The sequence below is a fragment of the Neopsephotus bourkii genome, unplaced genomic scaffold, assembly GCF_033783945.1.
Source record: "Neopsephotus bourkii isolate Nb327-2 ecotype Australia unplaced genomic scaffold, CSIRO-AGI_Nbou_v1 NB_274, whole genome shotgun sequence".
Lineage (NCBI taxonomy): Eukaryota > Metazoa > Chordata > Aves > Psittaciformes > Psittacidae > Neopsephotus > Neopsephotus bourkii.
Genome location: NW_026900783.1, coordinates 1,175,001 through 1,197,233, shown reverse-complemented (window position 1 = coordinate 1,197,233; position 22,233 = coordinate 1,175,001). Strand labels below are relative to the sequence as shown.

The window sequence follows — 22,233 nt, the reverse complement described above, 5'->3', positions numbered from 1 at the left end:
ACGGCCCGTGAAACCTGGGCTACAGCTAAATGGGTGGAAACTGCTCATTTTGCAAGTGGTGATCTCAGCCTCTCATGCACGTTCTAACTTTTCTTTCCAAATGTTCAAAGCAACACCATTGCAGCGGTCCCGAGGCAGTTTTCTGGTTTACCAGATCCCAACAGCTTCCACAAAAGATGGAAGTATTAACACATTTCATTGCTGATCTTGGTCCATGATTGTGTCTATCAGAAAAAATTACTGTGGTCCCTTAGAGGAAGCATGATAATTGTTTTGCAACAAACCTTGTAAGTGATTTGGAACAAAAGTGATTCCAGGGTCTCTAAATATTCACCAAGAAATACATGTTTAAAATGCAATGATGTTTTAAGAACATCATAAGCTCAAATACTGAAAACTCTTAAATTATGAGTTGAACTGTGAAATGTAGATTCTGTGAGCAAATAAAGCTGATTGGCATAAATGAGGTACTTGAACTTTTGTGCTTGGGAGCCTTCATCAGGATATTCTGTTACTAACCCTAGAAAACTCCTGTCCCAAATGTGGGTCCTGATGCAAATAGCAATGAAACCAGGAGGAGCCTCTCCTTTGGCTTTAACCAGATGTGTCCAGGTCCTCCCTTCACTATCCGAGGCAGCTGGAGCAGAAATCATTGGTACGTTGTCCAAAAATCTACCACCATTATCAGACTGAGCACCACTGGTGGTTTGTGGGCTAGGCTATTGGTAGCCTCAGATGTAATGAAAGACCACCTTGTTCAAATCTCTATTTAAATCCATCAAACTTACTGCTACTGGTTCTCATGTGAAAGCAATCCAACCAGTAGCTCTTGGGGCAATAATAATGTGAAAATACAGAATTCTTCATGAAAACCTTTGAAGCAACAGGAAAGTCTGTGTCCCACTTCTCATACAAATTACTTTGGATTACACCCAAGAGTAAATGATGTTGTCGTGTGTATGCTGTTCTTTCCATGCTTTAAATTTCTCAGCCAAAATAAAGGGTACTTCTGAAAGATTTTTCTGATTTGAAACGTATAATTTTCCATGTGTGTACTTAAGCCTATTCATCAAATATGCATTATTAAGACAAGATTTGACTTAAATGAAAGCCAACAGTATGCAGAATGTTACAATTCCCAGCTATGAAATCTATCTTAAAAAAATTCCACACTTTTATAATTTGTTCATAAGTAAATTTAAGACACAGAAACTCTACATCACTTCTTGATAATAACATGAAAATTGTGCTCTCTGCTCTTATTCCTAAGGATGCTGTTCTCAACTGGGGAAAGTTACAGCACTAACAACATATTTGCAATTACCTGCAAGACTTAACCAAGAAAGTAGTCAGTTTATAGTTACCTTCAATATGTAAACTACAAATTATTAGTGCATGAAAATGGCATCTAAGTTCTGTTGCTGGGGTCTAGTAATTTTGGATATTTTCCATGCTATTACTGCCTGCTCCATATACCTTTACTGGTTCTTTTTGAAATTAACTTAATGGCACTCTACAGAAATGGACTGCCTACTGAGAAAGAAAGCTTGCTTGCAAAGATGGACTAACTTCCTACTGGGAAGCACTGATTTGGCACAAACAAAGAAATGCTTTAGCATTAATTTACTTCAGTATCAAAATATTTAGAATAAATTATTTAAAATATTTAAGAACTGAATGGTCAATATTTCCTTTTAATAAATTGGACCCATGTACTAATATTTGATACAGAAAATTCCTCCAGTATCTCCCAGCTATATTACTGAGATAATGCATTCTCAACTTGCCAGAAGTGGTTTTTCTTCCCTTCAGGCAACCAGGGACACATTCTTGAATTGGGGCTTACACTTGTGTGCACCCACGTTTGTGCACCTATTCTCTTGTGAATTAAGCTCTGCTCACATTAGTACAGGTAATATCACTGTGTGTTTTCGTATGCTCCCACCACACAAAGACAAAGGTAAGCTAAATGCAGATGGGTTCCTAGTCACTACCTTTCCACACAAAAGTTTCAAACAATTATTTGTTCTACTTGCTAAATTGCCAAGTCCTTTGTAATAGTGCTTTAGCAGCATCCTCTCTCTGACATGAGACTAAAGAACACAATGTGCTTATGGCATTTGCTTAATATTATCCTGCAGGCCTGAATTACTTTCCTTATCCATTGATATTGCCTTAAGTCCCACGAGTGGGTCACTATCTTAAATAGGGTAATGCAAGGTATGAGTTTTCTACTTATCTGATGAGTAACATCTTCATCTTTTTTCTCATGGCTGGAATCAGGATCACAACATAACCATGGTATGAGTCCTGATGAGCTGTTAGGATAGCTAATGAAGATCTCTGCTCTTAGCATACACCTATCGCCATATTACTTACAACACTTTAATTTGCATAGTTCTATTTTCAAGTCTAAAAATAGGTAACTCTGGAGAGAGTGGCTGTTTCACTGATTATAGACTTCTAAGATCTACTTCACAAAAAATGATTATTAAATTATTTTTCTAACATATAACATGCAATTGCAAAACTAAATCAAATTGATCTGTGCCTTTCCTTTCCTTTCCCATGTTCAGATACTCTCTTCAAGGCAGTTTAGATTCATTCTATGTTAAAACAAGGAATTTTGTTTGCTCTGAACCAAACTGTGTGCATACACACTCCTCGGCAGCACACAGATAATGCAGGGTTGCAGTGAATGAAGAATACCATGTGCGCTCTTTCATTTGACTTCAGAAGTTAAGCATATTAGGCATGGATTTAATTTTCAGCCCATTCCCTGCAACATCACAGGCCACACTGAAAGCAGAGTTGTACACAGTAATCGCAATACAAAACACAAACTTGTATGTCACTGTTGCGGTGAGTTCCTGGCAGAATGCTGATTTCTACCCATGAGGTACATTTTAATTTAACAGCAGAACCTTTTATTCACAGTAATGTGTTCAACTTTGGTAAAAAGGGGATTACCAAGTTTCAAAATCATTTCAAGTGACAAAAACCTCTCATTTCTCTGTCACCACAAACCAACAATAATAAGAAACAGAAGTTTGTCTTAGAAAACCAGTGCTGGAGGTCTTGGCCATAAAGGAAGCTGTTATCTACCATGGCTCCTCACCAACTACCATGTTCACTTATGCTGCCTGCATCTCACATCAATAAATCCTTTAATGTATTTAAATATTTTTATTTTTCTTAATAATTATGAGTTTGATCACAGCCATGGATGGCACTGGAAACTCAGAGGGGCCAAGTGGTAAAACAGCCACAGCATCCTATGCCAACAGAGTGTGGCTGTATAAGGACTAAGCACAATTTAGCCATTAATGAGCTACTATAGGAAGCAAGTTTCAAGTGCCCATAAATCAGTCATTTTGTTTCCTCTAATACAAGGCTTAGGAGTTGTTCCATGCCAAATTTCAGCTTTTAAGCCTCAACACTTTTGCTGGAAGGAGCGTCAATAAAAAAGGCATGTTTGTGTCGTCCCCTCCTATTATTGAACTGGATAATTGCACTACTTTTTACCTTCCCATTTTTTGCACAAACAACTAAATCTTTTTTTCTTTTTTGTATCCTCCCCCAAATTCTTCTTAGAATTCAGTTTTAATCTAAGGGTTGACCTTCATCTAAGCAAACATAGGTACAGCAACTTGAAAACAGTTGAAAACAAGGATTTTCATTCTGAAATTTCAATCAAGAAAGCCCCCTCCCAGGCTTTTAATAAATCCTGATTTTTTGTCCAACAGCCAGTAGGGTAGGGATGGGTCACTGAATCTTAGATTTGCAATGGCAAAGAACCAAAAGAAACCAAAGCTTCTGCCTGTGCTGCTTATATATTTTGCTGGTTGGTTTGGACATTTTACACTTATTTTAACTTTTAATCAAAGCTGCTTTGATGGCAATCAGCCTGGTTTAGCCATTACATTCAGGCAAAGGGAGTATATACTAAAGCCACTGCTATGTCTTTTGCTGTGGCTTGTGTCACTGGGATGTTATTTCTCACAATAGCGCACTCCAAGGAGAATATGAATGTTATTGCTGACCTGAAAAAAAAAATCAAAATATTAAGAAAAAAAGAGAAAAAAAGGATGGCAAAAGAGAAGCTGAAAAGAGATCACCTAAGAAAAGTGTTTTAAATAGCTCTAAAAAATCTACATGGAAGCACAGCACCAAAGAAGTTGGAGATGGATTCAGTCTTGCTATGGACAGGTAGGAGGTGTGCGGAGCCTGGAGACAGCACTGCTGGACAACGGGAATATCAGCAAAACCCTCCTGCTTTATCACCTATTACACGGATTAAGGCTTGAGGCACTCTGGTCCTGTCACTCCATAAATGCGTTAAATGAGTCGGGGATTTTGATCATATTGTGATTCTCATTAGTAAATCTGAATACAAATAGGTTTTAGCCTAAATAACTATTGTTTTGTCCACGTTGCATACCCAACACGTTACATTAGGAAAAGTTAATTTTATATGACTAAATATAATCAGAAACACAACATGAGGCCTGTCAAGTTGACATGGTATGATAGGTACCTTAACTCTTCTCAGCAGGTAACGTTGTTTGCACACTGCTTAAACTTGTTCATCAATGACTTCTTGCATGATAACCAGGATATTAACAATACATTGAAGGTGGCACTGGGCTTTTGACGTGTACAAATGCAATTCATCAGAGAAGTATAATTGCAAAGGAAGATCTGCAGATGATTTTGGTATTTCCCCCTCCTCTTTTTCCTTCTTTATTTGTTACCATGTGTATTACACCAAGATCAAGCTCCTTACGTGTAGATAGGATATAAAACCAAACACAAAACTCAACAAAAGAGCTTACGGACAAAAAATAAGATACTCATACTTTAAGGTACTCATACTTTACACTCATAAAAATGAGTATAAAGATCAGTGGTGACAGGAAGGGGAAGATAAGCAAAAGCTGTAGAAATAGTGAAGTTTCACAGGTGTAAGACCTGGGTGTAGGTAAATTTGTTAATATAAGAGTTGTAACCAGCAAGGCTGAGCAGTCCTTCCCTGGCTGGATAGCGATATGCTATTCATATATTATAGACATTTTAGGCTCCTATTGTAGATTACTTTGAGTGATCCACAACTCACTGCGCTACTTAATCTACTTTCTTATGCAGGTTATTTCAATCCTAATCAATGTCTACAGTGTGAAATCTAGGTGGTTAGGTTTTGGTTGCTTTTCTTAGACCAAAATTTTAAAAACCTGCTCTTTTAGGACTCTTTTTTTTACCTTGCGGAGTCCATCCAGTTCCAGTCCTGAGCTGTTTTTCTTCAACCTGTGCTCCAAGCTCCCTCTCACACCATCACTCACTGACATGCCCTTAAACGAGAAGTGAGATTGTTACCTGCACAGAAGCCTGAAAATACTTTCCCTGCACACTGCTGAAGTTTCCCAGAGCCAGAGGGATAGTCTGGGATGAGGATCTGAACCTGGATACAGTTCAAATAGACCCGTGGGAAACTGGATGTAAAACTGCACATTGGTGCATGCCAACACTTCCTTAAGCCTTGAGTTTTCCCCATTAAAATATAGAACCTATCATTTTAAAAATAAAGCTATGCCATGTATTTTAATTGAAACTCTGGTCTCCAGCTCCCAATACTTATAATCAGATTCCAGTTTTCCAGCTAAAGCTGTTTATTGATGTCCTACTTTTTTCACCATCGTAGCATGTCAATAAATTGGAGAATAGTTCCGTATGTTAGATTTCCCCAAGCTTTCTGAGCAAATCCTTAGACAATTTGCTGTATAAAGTCAGTTAATTGCTTTCTATATCAGAGCAATAGTAAGTATTTAGACATATCATATGACAGACATTCAGAAAATATGGGAAAGACATATTTGTCAATAAAAAGAATGCTGGAAAAGCAAATTATTTTATTACGTGAAAGTTCTTGGTTTAAGCCGAGTTATCTCGATTGTACTAATAACGGACATGCCTTAACCAGCTGTCTGAACAGCAGAAAGAAATGGCTTCTGCTGCTTTTTCTGAACCTTCTCAGGACCTCTCTGTAACCAACCAGAAAGTAAATCTCCAGATGCTGTAGAATTTGATGCAAAAACGAAAGTTCATATTGTATTTTCTTTTAAGTTGGATAGGGCTATAATAGAAAAAGATCATCAAAAACAATGAAAAGAAATAATTGTTAATTTCTACAGTACCTTGAAACAGAAGCCCCTGAGAATAAATAGAATAAGAATACTATTAAAATTTCCTCTTTTATTATATCTTCTCTGCCAGAGTAATTGTTGCTGTGTCCAATATATGCAGAGGACAATTTACTAGCTGTTTTCTATTAGTTTTTAGCATTAACATATACAGAAATAAAATGAATAGCTAGCTTTTCTATGGTTAATTAAATGACTGACAAGTCACAGATGTTGCTGCACCGACTCTTCCGTATGATTAAAAAAAGAAAATCAGCCCTGGCAAACAATAGAACAGTAGACCAGCAGTGTAAATGGTCTCTCTATTAAGTGAATATTGATGCTACATTATGGGGTTTTTTTTATATGAATGTGAATAAGGTAGAATCCTTGTTCTTTTTTTTCAAAGTTTTATATTAAGATTTGAAAAGAAAACCTGTTTCCTACATAATTCTCACAAAGGAGTTCAGAAGATGGTTTACTGTAGAAGTGACCTGATTTACAGGAAGTTCTGCTACTGCAACATCTATCACAAAAGTGCATTTTTATTAGCAAGATACATATCTTTAATTTTTTTTCCCTGTATAATTTTAATAGAATCTTGGTAGCTAAATGCTGGTATTGAAAATAAATATTTCATTTCTATTCAGTACTATGTGTTACTAAAAAACTTGAACAGATTTTATAGAAATATTCATAGGATAAGTATATTAAACTGCAGCTCACTCCCTTCCTACCTTGTCCCTACTTTATCTTCATTAACAGTAGGAGCCCTCTTGGAGTTGAACGGAGTTTCTCTCATCCATGGTGCTGTTACCTGGTCCTAAGACCTAGATCAAGATGGTTGACCCATTTTAATTTAATTTCCAAGTAACAGGAAGTTAATAATTTTGAGCCCTCAGGTTAGCAGTCCTGGATCTTCCAAAATGCCCAGTGCCTTGAGCATAGCTAAACATTTTTGGATTTAATAGGTAGTAATTTCTTAATGTTTCTTTTGTGTAGTCTGATGGTTTCAATGATCTTTGTGCTTACTCCTACAAAGTCATTCATTACTCCTTCATGTAAAGTAGGTATGATGAGAATTAGGAACAGACTATTTTCCAGTTTCAACAGTACGTATTACCTTCATTATGAATTATAGACATTTGAGGAAAATACAGACGATATAAAATTGCTTTGAAAAAAAATATGTAAAACATGCATAAACATATGCTTTCACTGCTTGTTCAGTAAATTGTGATAACCCAGCAACAGGACTCAGGAGCCAGGGCATTACTGGTGGAGTTACCATCTCCCCATGGATAAATGATGATGCCATTGCTGCTACAAGTGGACAAAACACAGGAGTCACAGAGGTAGGTCACCAGCTCCACATGAAAGTTTGGGAGGGGAAATAAAGTAGAATAATTTAGCTAATTAAACCAGCAAAGAATTTAGAAGGACAGAACATTATTACTGATGATGGATTTAAGCCAGAACATTGAGACTGGTAACAATATGCTTGTGTAAAGTGCCATGTTTAATTAACAGGGGTAGCTTAGGTATAATATTTACATATTTGTAAAACACTCCAGGAGCACAGAACCTCTTTTCCATCAAGTGAGACCTCTGGTGCAGTATTGAATTACAAGAAAAATCGAATTTACAAGAAAACCTCCCCACTTTACCAAGTTAAGCATTTTCAGAGGTTGGACGTCATTTGAGATCCTGAATTTTGCTACTGAGCAGACCTTACTCTGATAACCCTAGAAGACCTAGCCAGAGAGATGTTTCAAGCTTAACTTTTAGGCAACTTCTTTAATAGCAGGAGAAAATGGATGTAAGCAATGCTTACTATTTCTAAGGTTCTTCCCCAGACTTTAATCACATCAAGTCAACATGTCCCCTCTTCCATTTCATAGCATTGCTCAGCTACTGCCTGCAGGGCTGAGCCCTGAAGTGACTGATTTAACCCTGAAACATAAATAATTCAGAGCCTGACCAAATCTGTCAGGCCACTGACCACCAATTATCTCTTATATCACCCTGTACACTCATTTGGAGAGTTGACCCAATGAATTTGGCTACGTTTGGTCAAATCAAAGTAGAAAGACCTCTAGAAGTCTTTTTATTGTTTACTTGCAGAGATTTCAGTGGTTCTGTCAGTGAAAAGTACAGTGTCCTGCTTCACTGTGGGATGGCAAAGGAAATACTTCACACCCTCACGACTGACTGCATTAATTACGAGGGTGATGAATAGTGTTCAACCTATGTAAATAAATGTGAGCCGGAGATTTGAGCCCAATGAAAGTACAGCTATGTTTTAGTGGACGGCGGCGTCATATTTCATATAGTAAAAGTTGTGAGGGAAGAGGAGTGATATTTATGGAGTGCAAAGCACTGTGGGATTTTGTGGGAAACCACATATATTCAGCTTGTCAGAAAACATCTTAATATTTACTCTTACAATCCCTAGGCTACTGCTTTCTAAACCTAAAGCTTTCATTAGCCCATTTACCAGATATAAAACATTTGTAAGTCTGTTGAAAGAGTTACTTTCAGGAGTGGCATTTTTCACAGCAAAACGATGATACCTTTACATAACCTCATTATGCAGCAGTGTCAGCTCCTGCAAGTGAGCTGACTTATCCCATTGAATTAATTCGCTATTTTCACATTTCTCTTCACAGCCTCTGATTATTCCAGAGCATCCCCTCAGTCCTATTATCTCGCACACAGAAGGGTCCTACTTTCTGGGTACTCTCCTCTCCGTTGCCATGCTGACCTCTGAAACTGCCAGCAGTGGTGCAGGGGTTTGTGTGTTTCTGGTGTTTCCAAAGGGATCTCTCCTTGAGTTTTGCCAAATTAGGTTTTATAAAGCTGTGTTACCCACAGACCTCCCTTCCCCACTTGCTGCCCCATGGTTGTTGTTCCAGGCTGCTCCCAGTGCCCCGAATGGTTTCCTTTCTCTATGGCTCACAAGCTACAGGGGAAAAAAAGCTTTTATTCCTTCCTGTCGTTTCGGGGCTCCGGCAATTTTATGATGGGAAGTCTTATAAATTGAAAATAAAGAAGTATTTCTTAAAACCTAAATAAGGATGATATTTGTTTTGGTCAAAATAAATATCTTTCACTTGCATTGCATGCACAATATGTTACATTAAGAAAGGTTAATTCTATATTAAATATAATCAAAAACACAACATGGGGCCTGTCATGCTGACACGGTGCAATAGGTACTTTAATACTGCTCAGCAGGAACCCTTGTTATATTTTTTATATGTTAGTAGATGTCTACTTAGAATTGATCAAACCTTTCCTTCTGAAACATATATGCCAACACCTCCACAACACACTATAAACTAGACTCTCAGAAAACAATAATGATGCTTATCAGTCACTCGCCTTGAGTTTGCTTGTGAAAAACCTCTAGCTAGTATGCTATTGGAGCTCTTAAAACATAGATCTTTTTGCTGCACTGATAATTCACTCACAGCTTGAGATTGATGACTATGTGAAGTCCATAAAAGATGTTACCACTATATTTTCTTCTTATGATTTATTTTATCATGTTGTCAAGGTTTGCAGAAAACAAGAAACAAATCAATGAATGTCATGCTTAAATATTAAAGAAGGCTGTAATACACAATTTTATTCAGATGCCTTATTCAATCTTGTAGCTCTGAAAAGGGTAGTGGCAGCAAAGCTTTTATTTGAATTACTTTTGGAAAAATTAATTTAGTGTGAACGCTGAATTGTGAATGGCAAAAGGGTAGCTAACCTTATTTGTTTAAAGAGGAATATAGAGCAACTTGGCTTTTTTTGAACGAGGTTTTGAGAACCTGGGGAAATTCACTGGCTTTTCAACTACAGAAACTTTGGAACAGAATTGCTTAATGAGCTCATACTATCTAAATTAATGAAAGGTTGCTGTAGTGAAGGGGGGGACGCAGCAGAGGTTGAGAGTAGGATATTGGTACCAGCAGTCCCTAAGTGCTGCAAAGCTATTTAACAAAAAGCCTTTCCGCTTTCATTACTGCAAAATTGAGATCACGTCTTACACCTTGGTGGAGGGAAGGGTTTGGGGGAAGAATAGGGACGAAGGTTGCAGCCCCACAATGTTCCTGATCTGGATCTCCCCTTCCTAATGCCCTTCCCTGTGCTTCAGTATGATTTGGATACAAAACAGCAGTTAGGCTGATTTGGGGGTTTTGTTTGTTTGTTTGGTTATTTTAGGGTTTGGTCTTTTATTCTGTTGCTTATGAGATAGAAGAAATCATACCAGAGTATTTTGTTACTTTTTTTTTTTTTAATCCCTTTTTTCAATATAGTGGGTTTAAAGCAGGGAAAACAACACTTCCCTGTGGTTTCTACTCTATTTCCCACCTCTAGGAAGAGCTTTGGTGACCATTTTATCCTTTCTAAGGCAATGATTAAAGCTGTCATGTCCTACAGGATCAGGCACAAGAGGTCTGAATGAGCATCTCTCTCCATCCTTTTGTCATCAGGGACCAACTTGCCTGTTTTATTGGTTTCTGTTATGATTTTATTTCATTTTGGGTCTGTAACTATACCAAAGATGGGAGTTAAAAATGAGGGAAACTGAGCAGAGGTGTTGTCTAGCCCTGCATCTCCTGGGATCAAGCAAACCATCCATGTCCTGGACAAGAAAAGTCCCATACCTTGGCTGCCAAGCACGTGATAAGCAGTGAAGCTTTTCAAAGGGATGCTCGCCAGCACCTGGCAGGGTATCATTACATTAGTTTGTTATGGTGTTTGAATCCATAAAATCTGTCTTTTATCAAGAATTATTGGCTTTGGTGTGGTTCCTGACTATCAAGTTTATACTTCTCTCAGCTAGAGATGTAGCCAGTTAAGGCCAATGATGATACCTCACCTTGTGTGTCTCTAGCACCAGAAGACTGTCAAACATATGGATGGTCCTTAATGGAACCACTAAAATTGCTTCTAAATGACCCTGTGTGAGACAAAAAAAAAAAAGGTGTGTTTGTAGCTGATTTTAGGCAAGCAGGGAAAACTGTAATGAGCAATAGGTTTTTGAATACTCCTGTGTGACTTAGTGTGGGTGGTTGCCCTCCCTCATAAAAGACATCCAAGCAGCCTTGCAGCACCCATGCATCTGCTTCTGAAACCTGGAGAGCAGCACAACTGCTAGCATGGTGAAGTATCACTGTGATATTTTCATGCATCCTTCTCTTGCAGATCAACCAGTACAAGCAAGCATGCGGTGAATGCAAACCCTGTAGAGAAGGAGCAGGACCATGCACTCCTCAAGGTCTCCATTGCTGACCTCTCCAACTCAGCTGTTCCTTGGAATAAGCATGATTAAGCTGCTCAGTGAACCTTGCACTACTGCCTAAGGCCATATTTAATAAAGTTTTATTGTTTCATTATGCACTTTTCACACCTGGAGGTGGGGATCCATAGAGTATGTAAAAGTGTACAGCTCAACATTGCACAGGCTGCTGCCCTCCTCACCAAACCCCATTGACAAACCACACAAATTAGAACCATATTTTCTTCAGGGTGAATTATCTACGTGTAAGGCAGGGTTTTGGCTAAACCTTTCCTTTTGGTGCATCTCAAATCTTCTTAGCTCTAGAGAACACTTAAAATATCTCAAGGAGCATTTCTTTCTGCTTCTGTGCTGTACTTTTTAATGCACACACCTTGTTTTTTCTCCAGAGATGCAACTGATATTGAGTGAGAAGATTAGGCAAAATCATTGTTGCCTGCCCCAAACAGCTCAGGCAGTGAAATCCATGAGCTGTTTTTTAATTAATTAAAGTTGATGCTTTAATTTGGCTTAAGACTGTAAATGCAAACGAAAGCATATTTTATTTGCAACTTTCATAATGTATCAGAGTATATTTATAATGCAGTATTAAAAATAAAATGTGTTCAATTATGTGGTTTTCAAGTATATTATTTAAATTAACCTCAGAACAATTCTTACAGAATCAAATTTGTAGCACAGGACCCAATTTTAGCAGCACATTCTCTGCATACATTATTGTTTATTATAGCGCATGCATGGAAAGCAAACTTAAAGTTGATCAGTTTTTACTCTCCAGTTTCTCTCTCTTTCCCTGCCCAGCAGGGTGTAAAATGACAGTCAGATTGAAACAACATAATCAGCAGCAGGATTATCAAAGATAGCAAGTGCTGTCTACAAAGGAGACACCAAGACATGATGCAATTGGAAACTTTATTTCCCCAGGAAATATAGTACCTCTTGCCCTTAGAAGTGTCAGAGAACTCATAGAATTCAAAGCTGTGGAATGCTTTTTGCTCCTTTTCCCCCCCATTTATTTGTTTTGGCAATCACTTTGGATACAATTCATCCATGTGCAGATGGCAAACACAAGCCCCATACATTTAAATCCCACCTAAGTTTCTTACTGGAGGTGGGATTGGTGGTAGCGCCCCAGCTCTGCAGTAACCTGAGACTCCCTCCTTGGAGACCTCAGCTTCTGTTGCTTCCACGTTTGCCAAGATCAAACTGGAAGTGTTGATTTTTCCCAGGCCTGAGTCACTGCTTCAGCTTTGTTTGCTTTGAAATCTACTTTTTAATTGTGGTGCATCTCAGCTATGCAGACAGGGATGGATGGAAAAAATAAATGTTATTTTGCACTTATTAAAAGATTTTGGAGGCTATATTTTCTTACCAAGAGTGGCTTTTATTTGCACTGAGAAAACTGATTTACACAACAGCAGCCCATGAGCTGTCTTTGTGAAAAACAGACAAACAAACAAACCCAAGCCAAATGTTATTATTATCAGAATTTAATTCTATATGAAGATTTTGCAGTTTGAGTCATAGTGAGCTGTGCTGTTGTAGAGGATTACTTCTTTAAACATTTTTCTCCTTAAGACTCTGAATAATGGGAACTCTAGATGGTTTTTTAACGTCATTCATGCATTTGGAAACCCCTTTTCTAGACCCCTTTAAGATTCAGTGAACAAAAGAGAGGAAGATCACTAGAAAAATTTCCAGTTGTGTTGGAAATTGTTACTTGAACTTTCAATAGGTCATCTCCCTTCCACAGACCCTTTGGAAAGTCCAGGCAAGCTTCCTCACACTGCTTCTATAGGAAACATTGCAGTAAAGATCAAGCAGCTGCTGTGACTTGCTAAAAATGTCTTGGGCTGGAACCAATTCACTGCATAGACATTTACTATAAATTTGCCTGGAATATTCCTTCTTGTGCTGGTTCTCCTTCAAATAGCTGGACTGCAGATGATGCCCTCCCTCACCACGCCTTAAAAATACATTTGGAAACACAAGTTGTGTGCTTCATGACATACAAATATTCCCATTTAATGTGGATAGTTTTTATAGAATCATAGAATAGTTAGGGTTGGAAAGGACCTTAAGCTCATCTAGTTCCAACCCCCCTGCCATGGGCAGGGACACCTCACACTAAACCATGGCACCCAAGGCCTCGTCCAACCTGGCCTTGAACACTGCCAGGGATGGAGCATTCACAACCTCTCTGGGCAACCCATTCCAGTGCCTCAGCACCCTCACAGGAAAGAATTTCCTCCTTATATCCAATCTAAACTTCCCCTGTTTAAGTTTGAACCCATTACCCCTTGTCCTATCACTACAGTCCCTAATGAAGAGTCCCTCCCCAGCATCCCTATAGGCCCCCTTCAGATACTGGAAGGCTGCTATGAGGTCTCCATGCAGCCTTCTGTTCTCCAGGCTGAACAGCCCCAAATTTCTCAGCCTATTTTCATACAGGAGGTGCTCCAGCCCCTGATCATCCTTGTGGCCTCCTCTGGACTTGTTCTAACAGTTCCATGTCCTTTTTATGTTGAGGACACCAGAACTGTAACTGTATATTACACCACTTCTTGGTCTCCCTGCTTAGGTGGTGTTTTGCCTGGACAATACAAGGTGCTAAGCAAGGTGTTAAGAAGGTACTCAACCGGGGCACAAGTTTAAGGTGAGATACTGATTCTGCTGATATTAAAGACAAATTCTCTTTGACACAGCTGAGACAAAGACTCCCTCCAGCATTTGGGAGGAGGAGCTGTCTCCATCTACAGATATGTTGGTTGGACTTGTCAACTCCTTTGAGGAGATCACAGAGGAGTTGGAGGAGGAAAGCATTCCAAAGTGCACTGAATGGTTAACTCCCCCAGAATTTGCTATAAAGAACAAGCCAAATCTTTAGATGAAAGCCAGTTTCCCTGAAAGCTTGCAAATATCTGGCTCATCTGATTCTGTTTGTCCATAATCACCCGTAGCAGATCTTACATTCATTTCCATACGGCCGTGTGGCTGCTGATTTAATGGAGTTGCACCAGTGCACTGCAGAATTAGAAAAAGCTCCAACCCAGTGTGTGTGTGCCTGTAGATAGAATTTTAAAAAATACCCTTATTTATACAATGAATAGAAAGTTAATGTTTTGGCTTTCTTCTGGGACAATCTGTGAAAGAAAACTAGAGCTGGGGATTAAAAAGAGTGTGCAAGTAATGTGTAAACCATGAAATTCAATTAGTTCCTCTCAGGAAGCCAAATTTTGGTGAATACTGTAGAGAAAAGGTAGGGATAAAATGCCTAAGCCAAAGCTGTACTTAATAAGCTTCAGTAATTAGTTATAAATGGCTCATTAAACCTGGAAACACATCTCTTTTTTGCCCATGTTTATCAATGCTAAGGAAAATGAAGGATAGGGTTAAAGAATGATTTGGAAGACCTTCTATCCCAAGTCTTCTACCAAAAGGGATTTTGGTGCTGTTGGAAGGTGGGCACAGAGGAAAAGGCACATGGTGCTTGGCCTGGGCTTGTGGTGTGGGGAAACCAGAGCCTGGGGGAACATGGGGGTCCAATGCTTTTGCTACTACTTAGGGCATCCCTATGAGTGTGGGTGAGACTGTCTGAGAAAGGGGTATGCAAATTTATGTTTAAAAGGAGTATTAGGAAAATACTGACCAGATATACCAACGAGGTCATGTTTAACAAGCTGTGCAGGAAATTAGAAGCATTGTCCTGTTATTGATGTGTCCCTTTTTTACCCCCGCATCCTCCCATTTTTGTTGCATCCAGTAACAATCTGATATTTGAATTGTATGGTAACTCTTCAGAATTGGAAGGGTAAAAGGTAAATTGTGCTACAGTGTGTGATAGATTAATTGGCAAATGTTCCTGTTATTGTTTCTGGGAGCTCTACATCCACCTCACTATTCTTGTGTCTGAAAGGGCTCCCTGAAGTCAAAAGCGCAAGTGAAAATACCGATGGCTAAAAAACAGAGCTGCAGCTCCTGCTCCACAATTCATCTTACAATCAAAGGCCCTTTGCTGTCAGTACAGGAACTGGAGCAACAAATGCAGACCATAGACAATTCCTTTTCTTGCTCCCTCCCCCCCATGCCCTCCAGAATACACTGAAATACCACTCTAATCCATATTGTGAACAGTAAACACATTTGACGTATGAACTCTTTTTGGTAAGAAAAGGGTTTTCCTGGCTGCATATTGTTAATCTCTTTTTGTATATGCACTTCTTCTGAATCTTCATTACTTTGAGAGATTGGCTATAACCTGAAACATTTCCAACTTAAGCCTTTTTCAGGGGGAGTGGGTCAAACTGGAGTTCCTTGATCCATTGTTACTTAATTTCTGGGTCAGGTTCCAGAAAGACCCCTTCTTCCTCCTTTGCTTCAGATGGAAAACACTCAAGAATTGATTTTCTGCTGGGAAACCTGCACAAGATGGTTGGAATTTCGTGAGAAATGCAACTCTTATGCTTCCCTAGAAGGTGGAGCTCCCTCTTTTGGGGCAACAGCTTCCAAAAGCATCACGGCAAGTCAGAGTTAGTTCTTTCTTAATTTGCTATCAACTCAACTTTATTTATTGATTTTCCTTCCTGGTTTACCTTTAAGCTAACTACAACCATTACTTACACAGTATAGCAGGAGGAGCTGAACATGCTCAAGGTGACAGCAAGAGGTGGATGGGAACCTCCAAGCATAAGCCCAAGAGACATATGACTCTTTTCCTCCTGGTCTTTCACAAGATCATCTTTGGCCAAGTTAAAAGGCTGATTCAAGCTGTGAGTGCTAAGAGTGAATGTGTTATAAGGTGATCGAAGAGGAGTTAAGGGTTCCTCCAAAGTTGTGGCCCATCTTCAGACCCTTTCTCTTTGCTGCCTACTGGTGACTGATTTCCAGCATGGTCTCAGCTCCTGAAGTGAGCATAGGACTGGGTTTTGAGTGTTTATACCCTTAAAAATGTCTTCTGAAACCTTTCTCTGTAGCCTTGGACGTGACACTTAACCTTGCTGCCTCAGATTCCCTGTCAAGAAGGGGATAATAACACTTGCTTATCTACTCCAGAGCGGGCTTTGAGGATTAATTAGTTAATATTTGTACAGTGCTTTGAACATAAGTGCTTGGTATTATCATTCTTACTTCACTGCTCCAGGCTCATTTTCTCCTTTGGCCTGATGTGCCTTCCTGCTTGTTTAAAAGCTCTTAGTCTTGTCTTAGCCCTGCTGTGTGGTGCCTTTGCCCTGCCTCACTGCATGCTTTGCATGTTCACAGAATCACAGAGTCACAGAATCATGTTCCCTGCATGGCCTTTGGGTCTGTACAACATCTGCAGAAGGACGAAGGCCAGCACTTGCACTCATCCTCCTCCTGTTCACTCTAAGAGAAACACAGCATTTGCATTGTTTGTCTGAAGCATTGGATTCTCTTTCTACTCCATCCACTAGTGTTTCTTGTGGAAGCAACAGGAAGGCCAGACGGGCACTGGAGAGGCAGTTGGCATGGTGTGCAGACTGTACAGTCCCTTGTTCTTTTAATCTTTTCTTTAAATGAAACAGGGAGAAAGGAAGGAGGATGAAAGTGGGGGAAAAGAGGAGAGAAAGGAAAGCCCAAAGCCTGTGTGCTTCTGCCTTGAAATATGCTTCCTGGAAAAAATTCCCACCTAACTCCATTATGAAGACGGTCAGTGGAGCTGGAAACATTTTCCCATAAAGCCATTTAAACTTCTATAGCTGGACTTTATATTCATGCTCAGCACACCAGCCCTGGTGTGTCCTTATGAAGGTTTGCGTCCAGTTGCTCACTCTTCCTCTAGGAAATAGGTCTTGACCCTGGATCAATGGCTGAGCACTGCTCAGTGGCACCAGAGCAACAGTCTGTCAAGCTGCCCCAATGATTTGGTGGTTTCTGCATCCCCTGGCCTTGGCTCTGCCTCTGCCTGGGACCTCTGCTCCGTACTCGACCCATCTGTCACACTTTGAAGTGGGGCATTGGCCATCCTTACCGCCATGCCTGCGTAAGACACATCACAGAAGTACCACTCAGTCCTGCCAGGAAACAGCAGCAGCTGTGCTCTGGAAGCCCCTTCTGTGCAGTGTTGCCTGACCAGAGTAAAATGTTGTGGCTAAAACTTGAGTGAGAAAAACCTTGAGGATATTTTCATGCAGACAGGATATTCTGAAAAGTATCTGGAGCAGTGGTCAAAACCATCAATGGGTGAATATTTCATCTCTGTTTCCCTCTGTTCACTTGTATATAATGAACTGGGCAGGAACTGTCTTTTCCTTCAGTGCCCAAGAGCTCTAATTTCTCCTTTCTCCCTGTTACTGCAAGAGAAAACTGCCTGCATTGTCTGAGTACCTTTAATGTGCAATTCCACCAGCCTAATGGGCACCTGATGGTACAGATAGATTTGATTCCAGATTTGGATCTGCTGACACAAACCTTAATGCTTTTTATTGTGTGCCACTTTGGGAAATCCTGATTAACAGCAACAAAGAGATAATTATGCAAGATGAAGACAATGTAGTTGTTTTAAAAATAATGTATATCATACAATTAATGCTACTTTGTCCTATATCAAAGTCACGCTACCTGCATTAATCATACATCCTCATAGCTTCTAAACATTAATAGCAAGAAATAAAAAGAAGAACCCCTAATCCCGAGGAGAGTCACAATAATGGGGGGTTGGGTTTCTTCTGAGAAGAAGAGAGGTAAGTAATGCAGGTTTTCAGCCTAGTTATTACAAAATGTAGAACATAGGACTATCTTGTATAGGAAAAAGGTCTGAAGCCAGTTCAGGAGCCCTAATTAATGATTAATTCCATTAGGCCTCCTTCATTAAGGGTGTCTGAACACTTGTAAATTAAGGTGTTGCCTCAAATAAGAGGTAGGGGTTTGCCGCCTTCTGACCTTGCAAAGGGCCAGCCCAAAGCAGTAAACCCAACTGGCTGATGTGCAGTTCATCTGCATGGCTGAGCTGTTCTGAGCACTGAGATAGCTGCTCCTCTCCTTGGAAACTGAAGATGTGGATGTTGCACGGAGTAGTGCAACAGGAGGTATGGAGGGGGAAAAACATTCTCTAAAGACCTTAAAACCTGGTGGAGGAGCAATAGGAATGGTTGGGTGGATGGATGGATAAATACAGAAGTCAGATTTTAGCAATTCTTCAGATTAAGAGCTTCCAAAAGAAACATTGGAAAATTATTAATTCACATCTATATAAGACACTGTTCTTTGGAGTTTCTTCTGGGTTGCCTGACTTTGAACTCCTCATCAGGAGCAAAAGGGACCAAGGACTTCATTTTAAATCCTGGTTTAAGAATGATCTCCCCCATTTCTAGTTTTAAGGGGATGCAAGGACCTCATTTGCTCTCCTCTACCCCACAGCATCATCTGCCACCATTGGACAAAGTCCTCCTATCTCCTTTTCTTGCCTGGGTCATCCTTCAGTATGCAGAAACCCGGGAGGAAGGTGGCCCAGGTCCTTTCTCTGCTCTCCTGCTCAGCCTTGGGGTTTGGTACTTGCTGGTGCATTTGGGGAATGTGTTTTCCCATGGTGATGGGCTCCCCCAGAGCTGGTGTGGGCGGCCCCATGCTCTTCCATGCTCCCCTGGCATGGTGCAACACAGATATCACCTGTGTCATGAACCTTGTGTGTCCACATCCACCTGTCTCCCCTGCTTGCAAAGACCAAATATTGAACCTACCTTTATAATTTTGGCCTATCTATGGCAGTAAAGAGGTTTCTATATGAACACTAGAGTAGCAACATTAATATTTTTTCTTGACAAAATTAGCATTAATATTTTTTCTTGACAAAATTAGCTCAATCTTGCTCCTGTAACCCAGCTTTGCATGTAGCACATCATGCTTTCCAAAAGCTCTTTTCTTTATATCTTGTTTCCCCAAACACTCTTCCAAATTACAACTGTTTTGTGTCACTGGTGGCTTCTGAGCTGGGGGAATTAAGGGAAGGTTTGGGTGTGCTTGTTACATTACCTTCTGCGGAATGGATGGGGATATACCATATGGGCGTCTGCAATTAGACATTTTGATTTCCAAAGTATTTAGTTACCATTTGCTGAACCATTGAGTAATTACCACAGCAAAATTGCACAATCTGTCAGTACGTCAGCTAAGTGTGCTTCTGGACAGCTTTATATGCACCTTCACCAGCGTGAAGCTTTTTGTGTGCTTCATTTGGTTAAACCTCAGTCCTTTTGGAGGAGAAATTCCTCTAGGCAGAGGAAATTTCAAGTAAGAGTGGAAATACCTACTACTGTCCACCTGCCCTGTGGAGGATAACTCACCTTAGAGGGAAAGTGCTGGTAAAGGTAATATATTCCATTAAACAGGGTGGCTTTTTAAGGCTACAAAGTGCTATTTTAGGAAACAGGTCTGAAGCTGGCCACTCAGCAATTCTTGATTCCATAATTCCCTGAATTTAGCAATGGCACTTCTGTCACTTGTAGGGGGAAATCTTAAAAGGGTTACCAGTACATTCAGTGGAAGAGGAAGGGTTTCCAAGTTGAGAATGTGTTTAGGGTTGTAAGATGTAATTGTTTCAACTCTTTTTTTAGTCTCTAAGGGAAAGGTTTCTATTCAGGAATGGAAAATTAAGGTTACTTTGAATAGAGAAGGGCAAGAGGCATCATTTACTCCCCTCCCTCCTTCTCCCCACCAAATTAAACACTCAGAAATCTTGAGGAAATTGGGTCACTAATATGGAAATTTTAAAGTATTGATAATACCAACATGACAAGTTGTCACTTTGCAGTATGTTCTTAAACACGACTAAACCCTAATAACCAGGTTATTCTAGAATAATCAGGGTAACAGAATGGGAATGAATGGCAGTTACTGTAATTATTCTAGAAAGAGGACCAAAGCAAACAGAAATTCTCTCTAATTTTATATATTCCCAATAGGTGCACATAGTACATCATTATCACTATAGAAACTACTTAGTAGTTTCTCCAAAAATCAGCTACGCTTCACGGTCTTATGGGCCAATGTCTGAGCTGCACATGAGCCGGCACCCTCTAATTCAAACAGAGGTAAGCTCAGAGCAAGCTGCAGTAGGCTGCAGCAGACAAAACAAATTTCCTAAGCCAAACATATTAAATCCAATATATTTTTCATTGATTTAATAGACTGAAACTTTGGATACAACTGACACTTTCTGGATATTAATGGGCATTAGTGCTCAGAAATAGAAGGCGAGAGCTGAAAATGAGAGTATATAGACGTTAGGGAAAGAAGGTGCTACAGAGGGCTTTGCTCTATATGAAAGTTCTCTGCTCCAGGATGAAATCTGTAATTAAATAAGATACTCTACAAAATTCTTCAGTGACTTTGGCCCCGTTTTCAGCTAAAACTCTTATTGCTGTCCTAATGCTTCACATAACAGTCAGATGATCATATCTGAAAACAAAAAAATGACATATCCCCTAATAAAAAAATGAAATTGAACAGAACTCAAACCCACAGACTGTTTCCATCAGCCCTCCTCTCCATCTCCCCCCTGCCTGTGACATGGTGAGGATGGCACCGCAGTAACACCAGCACATCACAACACTCACCCTGGGATTTGATCTATCTGGGAGAGACTGCAGCATTTCTGCTTCCTTATTCATCATAGAATCCAGACTGGTTTAAATTGGAAAAGACCTTAAAGCTCCTCCAGCTCCAACCCCTGCCACAGGCAGGGACCCCTTCCACTGGAGCAGCTTGCTCCAAGCCCCTGTGTCCAACCTGGCCTTGAGCACTGCCAGGGATGGGGCAGCCACAGCTTCTCTGGGCACCCTGTGCCAGCGCCTCAGCACCCTCACAGGGAAGAGCTTCTGCCTAAGAGCTCAGCTCAGTCTCCCCTCAGGCAGGTTCAAGCCATTCCCCTTGGCCTGTCCCTACAGGCCCTTATCCCAAGCCCCTCTCCAGGTCTCCTGCAGCCCCTTTAGGCACTGGAGCTGCTCCAAGGTCTCCCGTTCAGGAGCCTTCTCTTCTCCAGGCTGAGCAATTATTGCATGGAAAAAAACATTTACTTGTTGATTCCATTCTGGTTTGCTGCTGGTTTTGTTATTCTGGATTAATTATGGTAAAATGATTGAAAGGATTCTGCCATCCAAAATGCTGGGCAATATTTTAATTTCATCTTAAATTTAGTGAGAAATTTTCTACATAGATCCTTCTGTAAAGAATGCTTTTGTAAACCAACCTTGTTTTGCTGTGGAGGTGGAGGGAGAGGGGGGTGCAGATGGGATAAAAGGGGGACAGATAAATCATGCCTTTACAAAGGATGCTGTTTGCTAATCTTCTGACACCACGGCCTGTGATGTATGGAATCTGAGTTCCTAAAGTTTATCACATTAGTAAAAAATCCTCTATGGATAAAACCAGACCTTGGGAAAAAAAAAAAAGAAAAAGAAAAAGAAAAAGAAAAAAAAAAGGAAGAAAAAAGAAAAGGAAACTAAACAATGAACATGTGTGAAGTTGGAAATTTATAGGCTTAGGCCTCTGCAGCTACATATCCTGGAAAAAAAAAAAAAAGTGTTAAGAAAACAAATTACAGTTGTGGATGTGAGGACCCTGACACCGCCGCCTGACAAATCGACCCTCTGGCTTGACCCTCCACAATATGTTTCCACAGGTAATTCCATAACTCTCCGGTCAACTTCTCAAGATTTCCTGTTTGACAGCTGGGAGAAGGGAAGATCCCCATCACCGGTGGGGTCTTTGCTCAATCTTGGCGACCTCCCCAATCCCCACAGATGG

At 40.0% G+C, this 22,233-nt stretch overlaps 1 long non-coding RNA gene across 2 annotated transcripts in view; it reads left to right on the top strand.

Annotated features, from left to right (window-relative positions):
* The first annotated feature begins 18,500 nt into the window (after positions 1–18,500).
* The window catches only part of LOC133208697 (uncharacterized), a 5,584-nt gene continuing 1,851 nt past the window's right edge, over positions 18,501–22,233 (top strand). Inside the window, exons 1-2 of one of the 2 annotated variants that reach the window (XR_009724488.1) lie at positions 18,501–18,518; positions 22,109–22,233. The exon at positions 22,109–22,233 is cut by the window's right edge and continues 1,851 nt beyond it. This is a non-coding gene — a long non-coding RNA (uncharacterized LOC133208697). Of the gene's footprint in view, positions 18,519–20,164; positions 20,520–22,108 lie in introns of those variants that run through there. The other variant, XR_009724486.1, reaches the window with a different exon arrangement.